We start from the raw sequence: 14,844 nt of genomic DNA on the forward strand, positions 1-14,844 counted from the left end.
TGGCCAAATCCCTTTATATTTATAGGGAAGGAAGGTCTTTCCCACGCAGGAGTCGAAACACTAATACAACTCGTGCTAAATTACAACTCCCACTCAGATTACACAGAGCCAGACCGGTCAGACCGGCCTAGGCAACCGGTCTGACCGGTTTGCTCGGGTGCAGATCTTGCAAAGGTCGTATCTCACTCGTCCGAACTCCAAATCGGACGTTCTATATATGAATCTTGATCTACTCGACGTGATATATGCAATGGTAGAGTCCAATCTTCATTTGGAGCACTTTGATCCAACCGGTCTGACCGGTAGGGCCAACCGGTCTGACCGATAGGGCCAACCGGTTTGACCTGTCTTCACGGGGTGCTGTTCTTCCCAAGGGCATAACTCTCTCATACAAAGCCCAAATCGGACGTTCCATATATACATTTCGATCGTCTCGACGAGAACTATGCTATGGTGAAGTACAATTTTCATTTTGGGAACTTTTTCCAAACCGGTCTGACCGGTTGGGAGACCGGTCTGGACAAGCCAGATTTCCCAAATCTTGCCACTTTTGGGCATCAATAGTAGGATATTAAGCTACTCTATCGGCCTGAACCTGCATAAGTATTGTGTCCTTTGTGTTACCATCAGGCTCTAGATCCGACTATCCCCTCCAAATAATCTACCACTCAGGATACCCTCAGTGGACTGCCGTGTACAAAACACCAACGTTTCTGACCTTGTAGATGGATGTACCTTAAGAGTGGCATAAGTGGTAATGTGTATCTTTGTCATAGAACTCCTCTTATGTGGTGCGAACAAAGTAATTATTTTCTCTAATAAGCAAAAAATCCAAATCATGGGCGCAATACACTAGCAAGGGGGCTGGACTGTGAGGTAAAGAAAGAATGTACAATTAGGATTTGACAGAAGCATCGTGCATTTGTATCCAAATGTGAGACAGATAAAGCAATTGATTACAAATAATTTGAAGCTGAGGTTACACTAGTCAGAAACTTGTAAATAGATAGGACTTCACAAGTCACAACAAGTGCCAGGGATGAACCAGCACCACCTGCACTAATAAACTAAGCTAGGCTAAGCTATATGGGGTGTGTTTCGTTTGTTGGATACTACTCCCTCTATCCCAAATTATAAGTTATTACAAGAATCTTGGAGAGTCAAAGTATATCAAGTTTGACCAAATTTATATGATAATATAATAATATTTATGATGTCAACTAAGTATCATTAGGTTCTTCATCAATTATATTTTCATAGTATACCTATTTGATGTCATAAATTTTTATAATTTTGTTTATAATTTTGGTCAACCTTGAAATGCTTTGACTCTCCAAGATTCTTGGAATGACTTATAATTTGGAATGGAGGGAGTAATTAACAAACAAAATTACAAATTAGCATATATAGCACGAGGAACATGCTAAGATTCAACTCCACTTCCTTCTCTAGCTCCACAAACGTTCGCTGCTGCTTTATCAAGATAGCCCGTAGCAGCCACCACCTTGTTGGCCCGGAGCCCCCTCTGCTCACGTCTTGCTCGGCTGCCCGCTCTGCATAACGGTTGCTATGTTGCCTGGCCAAGCAGAGCCGGTAGTCATCATCTCCCCTTGCATGACCAAGGCGCCTTCCCGTCGCATCTCCTGAATAAGCTGCTCGAGCCTCGGGTTTTCCTTGACAACAAAGGGAAGCATTCTGCCTGGGGGTGCTCCCATGCTTGATGCGTCAGTCTGTCCATGATTTGCAGGTACAGTAGAAGGTATGCAGCTGCATCAGTATTCAGTAGCAACCCCGGTAGGTCCAGGGGGTACGCGAGCAGCATCAGTAGAAATCCCGGTGGCCGTAGCATTAGCAGCAAATGCAGTAGCTCCAGTGGTGTGGTCAGGTTGATGCTGTGCAGCACTCTGTTTCCCTTCAACTTCCTTGGGCTTGAATACACCCCACAAATAGTGTTTCATTTGGAAAGCTGCACATGTAAAAGAACAACCCATTAGCAATACATTAAAAATACATGTATAAAAAGGCATATTCCAATCAAGAAATGGTTAAAAGAGTTTAAAATAATTATTTAACTAAAACCTATAGTGTGTTAAAAATTTAATTGATGAAGTAAAAATCAAGTGGAACATCATATGACTATTATTGGGAAAAAATATTTACATACTCTGACATCGTTTAAGAAGTATAGTAGAAGGGAACATCAGTATCTCAGTGTCACCAATAATGGCCGGTAAAGCTAAATCATTTTCCATTAGTTCCTCAAGTAGTTGGTCATGGGACTTGTCAGGCCTAGGGATAGGAACAATGAAATAGACATTTTACTTTAACATGGAAAGTAAGGTAGTTGTGTTGTAAGTGCAAAGGTTAAAGCAAGGCACCTCATCTTATGGGGGAAGAAGTATAAGCCCATGTTGTCATTTATTTATAGGCCTTGATCCCATCCATCTCTTAGGTCAGACCTTAGACCTAGATAGTTTGGCCATTTGAACCACACACGACAACGATTTGGATAAATTACGCACTTTCTCAGATGATTTAGTTGACAAATGACCAGACAATGGCATATACTCCTTATTGCCGATATTAAGGAGACCACTATTAAAATGACAACAAAATTAGTAACTAGCAAAAAGGTAAAAACTACAAAATGTACAACAAAGAACCTATCGAATTGTACCTCCACACAGGCTCGTCGATGGGATTGGAACAACAATAGCATTCCTTCTTGAGACAATCGGCAACAAGTGGCCTAGAGACTTCATCAAGACAATCATTCAAAATATCATCGTTTGATGCCAATCTATTGATACCATCCGGACTATAATTGCCAATGTCATCTCCATTTATCTCTATGTATTTTCTCTTTCTTTTTGTTATCTTCCAATGAGTTGGATTCTCACCTTCACTACCATTGTCATTATGTACCTTGCGCTTTTCTTCCGATGACGGTTCTTTCCTACTCATAAGATTGTCGTTGTTGGTTATATCATGGCAATCATTGATCATGCCCCCCTTATGTATCCGCGAGGGTGGTCCTTGATCAGTATTAAGTCACCGCTTTAAATTGAGAACCAACCCTGGCGTTGCCCTTAGGTTCTTTTGTTGTGAACTTGTCAATTTAGCTTAATTTGCATGGTGAACGAATCCTTGCTTCATCTTTGAAGTCAATGAGCTCATGACGGTGGGGTTAACCATTTTTTCCGAAGAAAATGCATGCCTAGATTTAGGACTTATTGCCATTGGAGGAAAATCTTCTTTCAGTGTATCCTGATTCCGCTGTCCAACTTTACTATTGTCGAGAAGATGGTGCTTGGATTTTGGTAAGACATGGTTACCTCATTGATCCTTTTCACTACAGTTGCTCTTGCAAGGTTTGTTGCACATAAGCTTTGTTAGCACCAATATCTTTTCTCTTTCTTACGTTTCCCAAGATAGATTGCAGATTAGCCTGGCGCTTCTCCACTTCCTCTTCCTCTAGGATTTTTTTTCATCGGCTTTGACACAAACCTATATGGTTTCCTTAGAGATAGATGGAAAGCGTGATCTTGGACCAAAAAGACGGTCACAAGGTTGACTTTGACGTTTCGTGCCGCTAATTGAGGTCAAACAACCAAAACTAGGAATTTCTACAATAAAAAAAAGTGGTTGGAACATGCTTTGTGCTACATGTGCAATAATGTATAAAATAGAGTAGTTTATTTATGATTCAAATTGAACTTGTATGATCCTATTTCAATGGATGTAAATGGAAACTAATGGAACTAAACCTACGTTGACCCTAATGTTAAAATTACTTCAATGTTTCAAAAGAAAATGATATTTTTTCCCAACGAACCTCATATGGATCAATCCATATTTGTTGCAATCTTATACCATGTGTTTAAACTAGAAGGGAAATAAATAAAAATATGATAAACTAGCATACATAATGATTGTGTAATCTTGCATTTGGAGACATCTAATACAAAACACAAAAGAAATGTCACTTTTTCCAATACTATATACCATTTAATTTATGTAGGGATCACTATTACATACAACAAAACTCAAATCTCAAACGGGAAACTTGTTCTTAGAAAGTGCATATGCATGAGTTTGTGGTTAAAATATGATGGGCCATGCACCCTTTAATTGCATTTAAATATGTGCAACCTATAGACTTTTGAAAACTAGTAATAATTTTACTAAAATATTTGAATTTTTTCTTGACATTTTTGTGAAGAAACTAAAAAATAGTTGAAAAATGCCTTAAAGACACTCATTAATCTTCAATAGTGCTCACACACACGCACACAGATGGACGGTATTTCGTACGAAATCAGGTGAATCTATGGAAAGAAAGACAAATCATGCAGACTCCCGTATCCGAATGCCACACACCATATCCATGGATAAAGCTAACTAACCAACAGTCCAACACAGCCACACATGGCAGCTGTGCGTCGACAGAAGCACATTAGAGGTGCATCCGGACCGGTGCTGGTGGAAAACTAAACTTTAGTTCTAGTTGGAGAGACATATAGGTCTCGAAAATCCAACCGAAACTAATTATTCGGGACTAAACATATTTAGTCCTGGGTCTTCCACGCGGGATAAATGGGGTCGTCATGCAGTCGCATGCTTGTGGCCCTTTTAGTCCCGGTTGGTATTACTAACCAGGACTAATGACTTTTTTCTTTTTACCCTGGATTCTTTTCATATTAATACTAATTGTTGTTTCCCTTATGTATATACCTATATGTATACATCTTTAGAGTACACTACTTATACGTATACGCTCATATTGTATGTATGTCGTATATATATTTTATGATTGTATATACATAATATTAATTATAACTACTATGAAATATACTAGTGAGGGTTGCTTCGTGTACACAAGATCACTGCCAGACAAAATTAGCATTGAAATCAATCCACAAATTGCTTGAACGGACTCCGCTTATGGCTACCGGCCTCAATGTAGATGAGGAGACAGCCCAAATCTACTGAATCCTGCTCTTGTTTCTACTAACCCAACCGGAACATCCATCCTAAAAAAAGTCATTTTAGGATTGTACTAAGTCAAACTTTTTTTATTACTAGTTTTCAAAAGTCTATATTACTAGTGCCATTATATTTATGTTATGAAATAAGTGCCATTATATTTATTATGAGATATATATTTATAATATACATATTTGATGCTATCAACATTTATATTTTTCACTATAAATTTGATCAAAGTTGAGAAAGTTTGACTTAAACTAGAATAACTTGGTTTTGGGATGGATGGAGTAGAGCAGATGATTGGTTCGGAGCAAACATTCACACATGTGTACATAGAAATAATAAGGAAATTAGGCAAAACCTGCGAGAGAGCATGGAGATAGCCTTGCATACCTTGCTTACGGCCGGCGTAGGTCGTCCTCCAGCACGGCCATGCAGAGCATGGAGATAGCCTAAGGGCTCGTTTGGTAGCTCAGTGTTGAAAGCAGGCATGTTTCTCTTCCTAGATCAGATCGAGTGGATCCTGGTGGTTCACTGTAACCTGGTCACCAAAGGAACTGGCCCATGAATCAAAAGTCAACAACATTAGGGCCGTTCGTTTTGGTAAGGAATGAAAACACATTAGCAACTTGACGTAAACACCTGTTTGACAGCAAATCAAGGTCACTTGTTTGACAGCTACTTGACAGTAAATATTAGCAACTTGTTTGACAACCACTTGGCAGTAAAAACATTTATGTACATGCATGGAAGGCAAGGGCCTGAAATAAGGGAGAAGTAGCAAACAAGTAGCAAACAAAAATAGAGTCTTGATCAAGAAAAAATAGCAACATCCTTTCGGTCTTCCAGTCTTGATCAAGATAAAATAGAGTTTGACCTGGCAGAAGCATAAATCTCTCATATTAGTTACAAGCACTTTAGGTTATCGAGTGAGGTTGATAAATATGTGAAGACCAGTAAAATTTGAGGTTCCCTGCCACAAAGTATGCTTCCTTGGCTAAGGATCGGTTTCTCGGAAGAAGAGTGGTTGCCTCGACAGCTGTCGGACCAAGGAAGAATCAGTGAGAAAGAAACCAAAATGGATAAAGGCATATGAATACTGTGATTATTAGTCTTGTTATCATTCCTAATGGATCCCTAGTACTAATTAAGTACAATAGGATTGTTCAAAAGGGATCTGGTTTCTCATGCATATAATGGGTATTGGATAGCTAATTTTACAGAACATTGCACAATTGATTCTCTGTCCTTACCAAAATCTCCAAGGTGTCAGTCTCGTTTTTTTGGACAAAACATCTTTATTCCACATATATCAGACCATTACATCTCAATTTTGCTCTTCAGGCCACCATCAAGTACTTCCCACACAAGTTTGTGCTTTGCAAAATAGCACTTTGCAACCAGATCTGCCTCGTACCTTGATACCCACTGTCCATAAAGCTTCAGACCATAAATTACATGTGAGTAATAAATAAAGAAACCAAAACACATAGAAGAAGCAACTAACCTCCCAGGATCCAAATACATAGAACAGAACTGACATCCCAGGCTAGCATTCCATCTAATTAAAGGCATGCATGGCGTATGCACTAGCTAAGTACCAGCACGCACGCCACACTGTAAAATGTAACATGTCTTAGGAAAGTAATAACATGTCCTAGGAAAGAACACCACACTGTAAAAAATAACAGAACAACAATGCATATTTCCATACACACTGTAACATGATTCACACACTGGATACCTAGATACTAATTATCTGCACACTGAAGAATTAAGATCTCTGTGCTCAATCCTGACCAACACAGACGAGCCATGAGCTAGAAAAGATACGGGAACTGATCATGACATTCGCATGTTCAGTTGGTACCAGCCTGTTCTCTGCCCCAACAACAGCGACATGCAAGTTTCTCTCAGAACAATAGAGCGGATCACAAAGATATATACAAGATGTGAAATCGAGTGACCTGCTAGTTGTGCATTCTGCTTTGCAATTCATTTCTTACAAGTGATTGAATCGACTAATTGTGCTGCTAAATTGTGAGAACAAATCTCGCACGACCACATCTACAAGCTATGGCAGACGACAGTAATTCGTGAACAAGCTGACCCAAGATCCAGCCATGGTGCTACCCTACCTGGCCTTCCACGAATCGAATCAAATCAAATTGAATCGAATGAAATCAGAGAACACAAACCAACAAACAAGAACTGAGGGATCAAAGTGCGGTAAGAACTCAAGAACCCTAGCACACCGATGGCAAGAATCAAATCGAGCCTGTAGCCCACGAGAACCCAAGCCAAGAACCCGTACACACCCAGATTTGAGGACAGAGGCCACGCACGCGAGCACACCGATGTGATGAAGCAAGAACCCAGTGCGCCAGGGACAGAAAAGGGAAGGAAGAGAAGAAGGGAAGGAAGAGGAGGGCAGCGGCTTATCGGCGAGTAGGCGGTGGAGAGGATCGGCGTCGGATAGTAGACATTCGCTGTCGCCGTCGCCTCATGCGCCGCCTCATCGCCTAGCTCGTGCGTCCGTGATCGCCTAGCTCCGAGCCGGGGGGCCTCCTATATAACTTGTGGAATTAAGTTTCATAACTTTAAAGTCCAACAGACCCAGTTAGAAATATTAAGTTAACATTTCAACAAAATAGATTCAACATTTTCTGAAAATTCGACCAACATCCAAGTATACTAGATTCAACATTTCAAAATATGTAGATCAACATTTTGTAATAGAATACTTCGTTCAACATTTCTCATTGTCTACTTCAACATCTTTGCAAACTAGCTTCAACATTTTTGGACCAAGGATCAACAATTTTGAAAATGATTTTTTTGACCTTCTTCAACCTCTAGACAGCAGCCGTGGGGCAGGTGCGTGCGGTCGTCCTTGCGCCCTGCGAGGCCGTCGGCCTGCCATGGTCGGCGGCTGCATGGCAGGCGCTCGAAGCACCCATGGAGGGTGGCCGGCCGGCGACGGCCAGGTCGGCACGCGCGGGCGGCGGCTTGCTCGCGGGGTCGTGCGCGGGGCAGCAGCTGGCCGGCGGGCGGTGACGGCGACAGGGGATGATGCGGTGGGGCAGCTAGGGCCAACGGGTGTATGGCCGACGGCGAGGCGGCGCGGGCGCAGGTCTGGTGGCGGCGGTAGGTGTGCTGTCAACATTAGGGTTTGGGAGAATGGGGAGATGCATCCAACGATCTAGATTGCATGCACGTAGCCCTGCTAATTGAGTTGGTTGAGTTGGGTTTATTGGTTGTAATGGATTGGTTTTCATTTTGGGCTTCTTTTAGTTGGTTTCCAATAGACTAGCCCAATAGATGGTTTGATTTGAGTTGGGTTTTACCAGCAAACATACGGTTTGGAGGGGATTTAGGATGTGGAGTATTATTTTGGGTCCAAAAGCCTCTCAACCCATGGGTTGCAACCTGTTATGAATCCGCGGGCCCTATCCTATCCCCTATTCCCCTCATGAGTCACGACCTCGCCAGTCGCCCCTCAGCCTCGAGCCTCGCCTCGCCTCGCCTCCCTTCCCCTGCCGTCAAGCCTGAGCCCCCGGTGTCCCTAGACTTCCCCTACGTGTTCAGCTCCTGCCTCGGCATCGGCGGCCTCCTCGAGTCGCATGAGGAGGAGTCCGAGACGTCGATGGCCGGGGCGGCATCACCCACGACGGCGACCGGGAGCAGCGAGGAGGCCACGGCGGTGGCTGGGGCAAGCACTACCGTGGGGGTGAGGTAGTAGCTGTGGGGCAAGTTTGCCGCAGAGATCCGGGATTCAGGATCCGAGATCCATGCCAAACCAGGTAACCGCCTAAGCTACACTTCTTGGGTGCGTTTCTAATCCATTGTGATTTAAACGATGCTGTTGTAAAGGAACCCTCTTTCCCCCTGTCGCCTCCCTCTTAGTGCAAGCAGCATACGGAGAAGATTAGGATATATATAATATATATATATATATATATATAGGCCTATACTATGTAATACCCTGGGTACGGAATAGGCTATTCCGTACCCGAGCTCACCCGCGGATCCGGCTCCCACCTCCCCTCCTGCCGGTTTTTCCTCTCCCGCTTGCCCCGGTTTTTTCTGACTTTTTTTTCCCGAACGTGGGTCTTCCCGTCCCGTCGTGGGTGGTCCGTTCAGTTCCTGTCCGTCCAGTTCTCATGCTAGCGGACGCTGCCGCTCGCCAACCGCCGCTGCCGCCGGCCCCGCGCGCCAACCCCTATGAGCTCCAGCGCCAGCTCGTCGCCGCCGCCTCCGCTGCTGACTCCGCGTCCGGCGTCCAGTCGCCTCCGCCTCTCCCCATCCGCAGCCGCCGCTGCCACTCGCCATCCGCAGCTGCCGCCGCCGCCGCTCGCCCGCAGCTGCCGCGCCGCCCCTCTCCTCCTCCGCATCGACGCCGCGCCGCCCCTCGCGCCCCTCGCGTCGACCCCGCACCACCTCTCTCCTCCGCGTCGACCCCGCGCCGCCTCTCTCCTCCTCCGCATCGATGCCGCGCTGGACGCCACAATAGCCGTCCAGACTCTAAGGTAGAATCTGACCGGTTCCTTATGCTTTCCTATTGTTATCAGACTGTACTTCAGCTCCTGTTCATTTGTTTGGTCTTTGCGTGAGATGGATCCAGCAACTGATGCCTTCTTGGTATTTTTTCTTTGTGGATTACTAATTCAAGTTTGCAGTAAAGAGTGGATTGGGAATTGTAGAATCCACAGTTTGTTGGCTGAGGGATGCTGGTTCCTCAGATAAGAACTAGATGTTTATTTGTTGGTTGAGGGATTCCTGCTCAGATAACTAGAGCTTTATTAATTTCCCCTTTTCTCTTATAAACAAATTGATGAGTTTTATTTGTGAATATGTCTAGATGAGTTCCTGTTCAAAATTCAGACATGCAACTTGTTTTCATTCAGTGATGTAAATGTTCAGATGTGCATGCTTCCTACTGGCTGATATGCATTCATTTCATCCAAGAGATGCTGATCTGATTTGCCAATCCAAATTTGCTGCTAGGTGCAGGCTTGGTTTGATCACCTGATATGAGTTAATATATTTGGATCAATATACTTTGTTAATCATTCCAGATGTTTTTGAAGCTTTGCACTTGAAAACATTGTGGTTCATGAACTTGCCTGATCAATATGCCTTTTTTTTAATCTGAAATGATTATGGTATGCCCGATTGGCATCTTTTTTTAGCCCCTGTGTTGTGGGTTGCTATTTTTCCAGAGATGACAGGATGGGTCCTGCTGCCGAGCCCATTCTTACTGTCAAGCTGTAGGCGGCGAGCAGAACGCCAACATTGTGACGTGAATTCCTCAACCTCTGCTGGCTCCAACCCAAACACAACCTTTGGAGCATCCTTTGTGCAGGTGTTGAGCGTCAGGACCATCTTCCTGTGAAACTTCCATGCGCTGAGATTAGGTTCCTGCATGCAGCTTTGATCTGGTTACCCATTTTCCCCATTCTATTCTTCAACTCCCATTCATTTTGTTTTAGCTCTTGCATGAGATGGGTCCTGCAAACTCTTTCTTCTTGATATTAATATACATATTTTTTAAATTGATTACTAGTTAAAGTTATGTAGTAGAGGGCGGACCAGAGTGCCACTTCCGTAGTTGTTATATGAACTAGCCGTTGATTAATTTTCTGGAATCCTGTAAGTATCCAGTATTCTTAAATTGCACGTATTGAACTTTAGGCATGCCTTTCAATATTGATATATCTATGTATGTGGTAGCCGATGTTACAGATTTAAGGTTCCTAGATTTTACAGCTTATAAATTGTTTGCTTAGGAGTTAGGACACCTTGCAGTGAGATGGCATCCAATAATCTCTGTTGCTTTGTTCGATTTGGTTGGCACTACTCTTAATAATAAGTCAATCTATACAGTTTCTCTATCCTGGCGGTAGGGGAAAAGTACTAGGAACTGTTGGGTGTTCTAATTGAAGACTAAGTTTTTTTTATATTGTATGCTAGTAAACTAGTATGCCATATACCCAGCTTTCTATGATAACAATTTTAGATTAACTGAGTGCCATGGATTGTTGTATTCTGAGTTAGAAAATACTTGCATCGATGAGATCCGGGCGGCGCAGCTGGAAGCCGGCTGGCGCCCCCACCCCTCCTCGGCTTGCATCCACATGTTCCAATTCTTCTGCAAATGGCTCCGAAACCTGAACCACATGATTGGTAAGTAATTCAGTGCCGTACAACACCTGTTGATCTAGTTTAAGACTCTGAACTTGTCACCAAGCAACAACTGGTAGATAAGAAGCACACAGCACATGAGCACAAGCATCTGAAATAGAACACTGCAGATGTCCCCATACGAAAATGCTGCCTCTTGGAAGATCTATAGCACAAGCTGTGCAAGTCATGGCCAGGATTCAGGAACATGTGCCCTGCCCAACAAACTTTTCAGGAGATGGTAATTTGACAGAGATATCCAATTTGTTTTCACAAGAGTTTACAGCCTTAAACAATGATGAGTAACTTTGGAATTACAGGGAAACATTTTGATTTTCTTGAATACAGGAGTAACTAGCATTCCAAGTAACGGTTTTTTATGGTTAATTTGCAATGCTTTGATTTCTTAGATACAAGCGACATTCCATATATTTACAATTCCCAAATACCGGATTCTTCGGTATTTCCTTTTTCGAAAAGATCAGGTGGTCAGATTCGGGTTAGCCTTTTTTTTCTAGGGAAAAAGGGCACTACTTCTATGAATGTCATGAACATCAAAGCACACATCTGTATTCCGAAGCAAGCTGAATTTGCTTTTTGACTAGTAACAGTTCCATACTGAACATTCCTGTTTTTGTCCTGGCATTTTTAGCCTGAAAGAGAGAGCCAAATGGGATGCTTGGAAGGCTGTTGAAGGTTTGTTCAGACCCGTTGTGCAATCTCTCACGGACCAAACTCCCAACTGACCATTGGGCGTCCTTGCAATTGTTGTCTGAACAGGGAAATCCAAGGATGAAGCAATGACCGACTACATCACCAAAGTGAAACAACTGCTGGAGGAGGCCGCAGCATCCACTTCCTAGGCTATGAAAACACCATTATCCGTAGTTGCGTATATAGTCATGCTATATGTCGTCAATAAATCCTGTCACTGCATGCTAGCGGAGGCCTGCAATTCCAAAGTGACAACTGATTTATTCTGTTACAGTCAGCGAATCGTTGTTTGTATATTCTGTTACAATATGCTAGTTGAAACAAACAAGTTCCATACTGCAATAATCCACTGTTTTCATCCGGATTTATAATATTTCAAGGTAGAAGCTATTAAATAAAATAAGAACCTAGTCGTGCCTCAGGTGATTTGCTATTGATTGGAAATGAGACAGCAAAATGAAATGATGATGCATATGCAATTGATGGCAGCACAGTGAAGCAAATGCCTGTTCCTACCTGTACCTGCACATTTGGCAGCCATCTGCGCACGCCATAAAACCACCGCATCACGGATTCGCCCAGCTCAGCCGCAGTGACATCTATACCCTCCCCTTCACACACTCACCATCACCCAGACTGCTGCCACCAACAATTCGCGGTTGCTGCTTGTGTTTGGGTCCACCACGATGTGTGAGGGGCGCGCAGGTACGTGGGCGGGCAAGGCGTGGTGCTAAAAAAACACCCAGGACGGAGGTTGCGGTCTTGCGCGCGGGGAGGGAAGTCGGCCTGGTGCGCGATCGCTTGAGGATGGCTCGGGTACGGAATAGGGTATTCCGTACCCTAGGTACTAAATAGCGGAGGTCTATATATATATATATATATATATAGACACACACACAACAAGCTTTCTCTGAATGTATGGGGTACACGAAATGATAATGCAATTGTGCAGACAGTAAACAAGTACATGAGAGTCAGAAGACCACAAAAGGGTAAAGGCACAGTGACAATGTATTTCCAAAAGGAGCCAACAAGCAAAAGCAATGACAATAAGCAGAAAGTAGGCAACTATTGTCACCAACATTGGCATATATGAAAGCAGAAAGGAACAACAATGTATGCACAGTGTAACTTGAATGAATGAGATAAGATATACATTTTTAGATAAATGCTTCACAACTATACCACTGATAATGATATATCTTTTATTCATATATAAATGGCAACTTCTTGCAACAGTAGCTCCATAAGACAGAAAGGGTACAAATGGAATGAAAGAATTGAGCTGTACAAGGGGAAGAGATAAGTATTTATATGTCCTCTTATCAATCATACATATGGCTAAGTTCATATTAGGCATGCTAAGTTAAAAGTAAGTCACTCAGAAAAAATAGAACAGGGCATAATATGGGACGCAACAAGCTACTATAATATCTAAATAAAACATTTTAAAATTGAATAAAAGAACAAGAGTCTGCACAACTGAAAAATGAAACTATCTGTGGTGGACTTTGTTCAGTTTGCTTATGTGAAGCCAACCAAGTCCCGTCTAGCAATGATTGTAGATCACAAGTACCCCTGTCAAACAAAAAAGGATTAGACATACAACATTGGATGGAAAAGGTTAGTACATATAAGGGGGTGTTTGGCAACTCCCTCATAAACTTTAGTACCTGTCACATCGAATGTTTGGATACTAATTAGGAGTATTAAATATAGTCTAATTACAAAACTAATTACACAGATGGAGTCTAATTCGCGAGACGAATCTATTAAGCCTAATTAGTCCATGATTTGACAATGTGGTGCTACAGTAACCATTTGCTAATGATGGATTAATTAGGCTTAATAGATTCGTCTCGCGAATTAGTATAGGGGTTCTGCAATTAATTTTATAATTAGCTCATGTTTAGTCCTCCTAATTAGTGTCCGAACATCCGATGTGACACTCCTAAAGTTTAGTAACTTGTATCCAAACACCCCCTAAGCCTCTACTTCCTTCAAGGCTTCAAGCATAATCCTGAGAACTAATCACCAACTCTGACTGATTTTGTAGAACTATTTCACATTTAGAACAACAAAGTTTTAAGAGTCTCAACAGCACTGGATCACAATTCACCATCATTTCAAGAACTGGACCACAAATCATAAAAATATGAACCGAACAGACCAAACCTTCACAAATCATAAAAATATTAGTCTCATTGTCAGCCAAAACGGGGTAACAAACTTGAAACTCAAGAGTTTTAAAGTTCTAATTAATGATGTACAATACAATGGCTGCTCGTTTTTGACTTGCATGTTTCTACCAAGGAATGGGCTAGAAAATGGCATACCTTTCTGATCTGGCACCAATGAATTTTGCGGTCCTAGCAACCTGAACCAGCCACAAGAGCAGGGAGAGAAAAGGAGCACTGATCAGGATGACAAATGGAGATCTATGTTCCTAATAAAAATAAACTTCAGCTTCTTTTGTTAAGCTTGTGACCAGGTAGACAAATGGAGCTCTATGTTCCTAAAATTCAACTTCAGCTTCTTTTGTTCAGAAACTTATTGCTTCTTTGTTCAAAAGCATGCATCAAGGTTCGAAATTCCAAAAGCATAGAGATATAATGCTATTTGGCAGATCTCGAAACAGAGCTCTAGCACTGTTTCTTTCAACCGGATCCATCTATCTTCAACTGCCAACCCATCACAATATATTACATGAGCTTAAGCATGTAAGTAGAAATCTGAGGCCAATCAAGATGTAGTAGAAAAAAATGCATGGCTTCCCCAGGAGTTCCTTTTTCAACCAAGGTAGTTATATTAGAACCATATATATAGAAGAATATTTAGAACTCCAACACAGGAAAAATTCTATATGTGCAGTCTTGTAGACAAAAAATATCAAAACTAATCTGAGATCAATCAAGATGTACTGAAAAATGCATCGTTTCCCCAGGTGACTTTTTAACG

General features: G+C 42.3%; 1 long non-coding RNA gene across 3 annotated transcripts; it reads right to left on the reverse strand.

Annotated features, from left to right (window-relative positions):
- Window positions 1–1,299: 1,299 nt before the first annotated feature.
- LOC111256300 lies at window positions 1,300–7,514 on the reverse strand. Of its 3 annotated transcripts, XR_002676342.1 has the most exons (7): window positions 6,497–7,514; window positions 6,243–6,417; window positions 5,632–6,028; window positions 5,383–5,546; window positions 2,678–3,626; window positions 2,379–2,595; window positions 2,171–2,289 (listed from the first exon to the last, which is right to left on the reverse strand). It is a non-coding gene; the product is annotated as an uncharacterized LOC111256300 (long non-coding RNA). The 3 variants fall into 3 exon arrangements; XR_002676341.1 differs by having other exon boundaries at window positions 5,383–6,028; XR_002676343.1 differs by lacking the exons at window positions 2,171–2,289; window positions 2,379–2,595; window positions 2,678–3,626 and adding an exon at window positions 1,300–1,966 and having other exon boundaries at window positions 5,383–6,028.
- Between the last annotated feature and the right edge of the window lie 7,330 nt (window positions 7,515–14,844).

The sequence above is a fragment of the Setaria italica genome, chromosome II (assembly GCF_000263155.2).
Source record: "Setaria italica strain Yugu1 chromosome II, Setaria_italica_v2.0, whole genome shotgun sequence".
In the NCBI taxonomy this organism is placed as follows: domain Eukaryota; kingdom Viridiplantae; phylum Streptophyta; class Magnoliopsida; order Poales; family Poaceae; genus Setaria; species Setaria italica.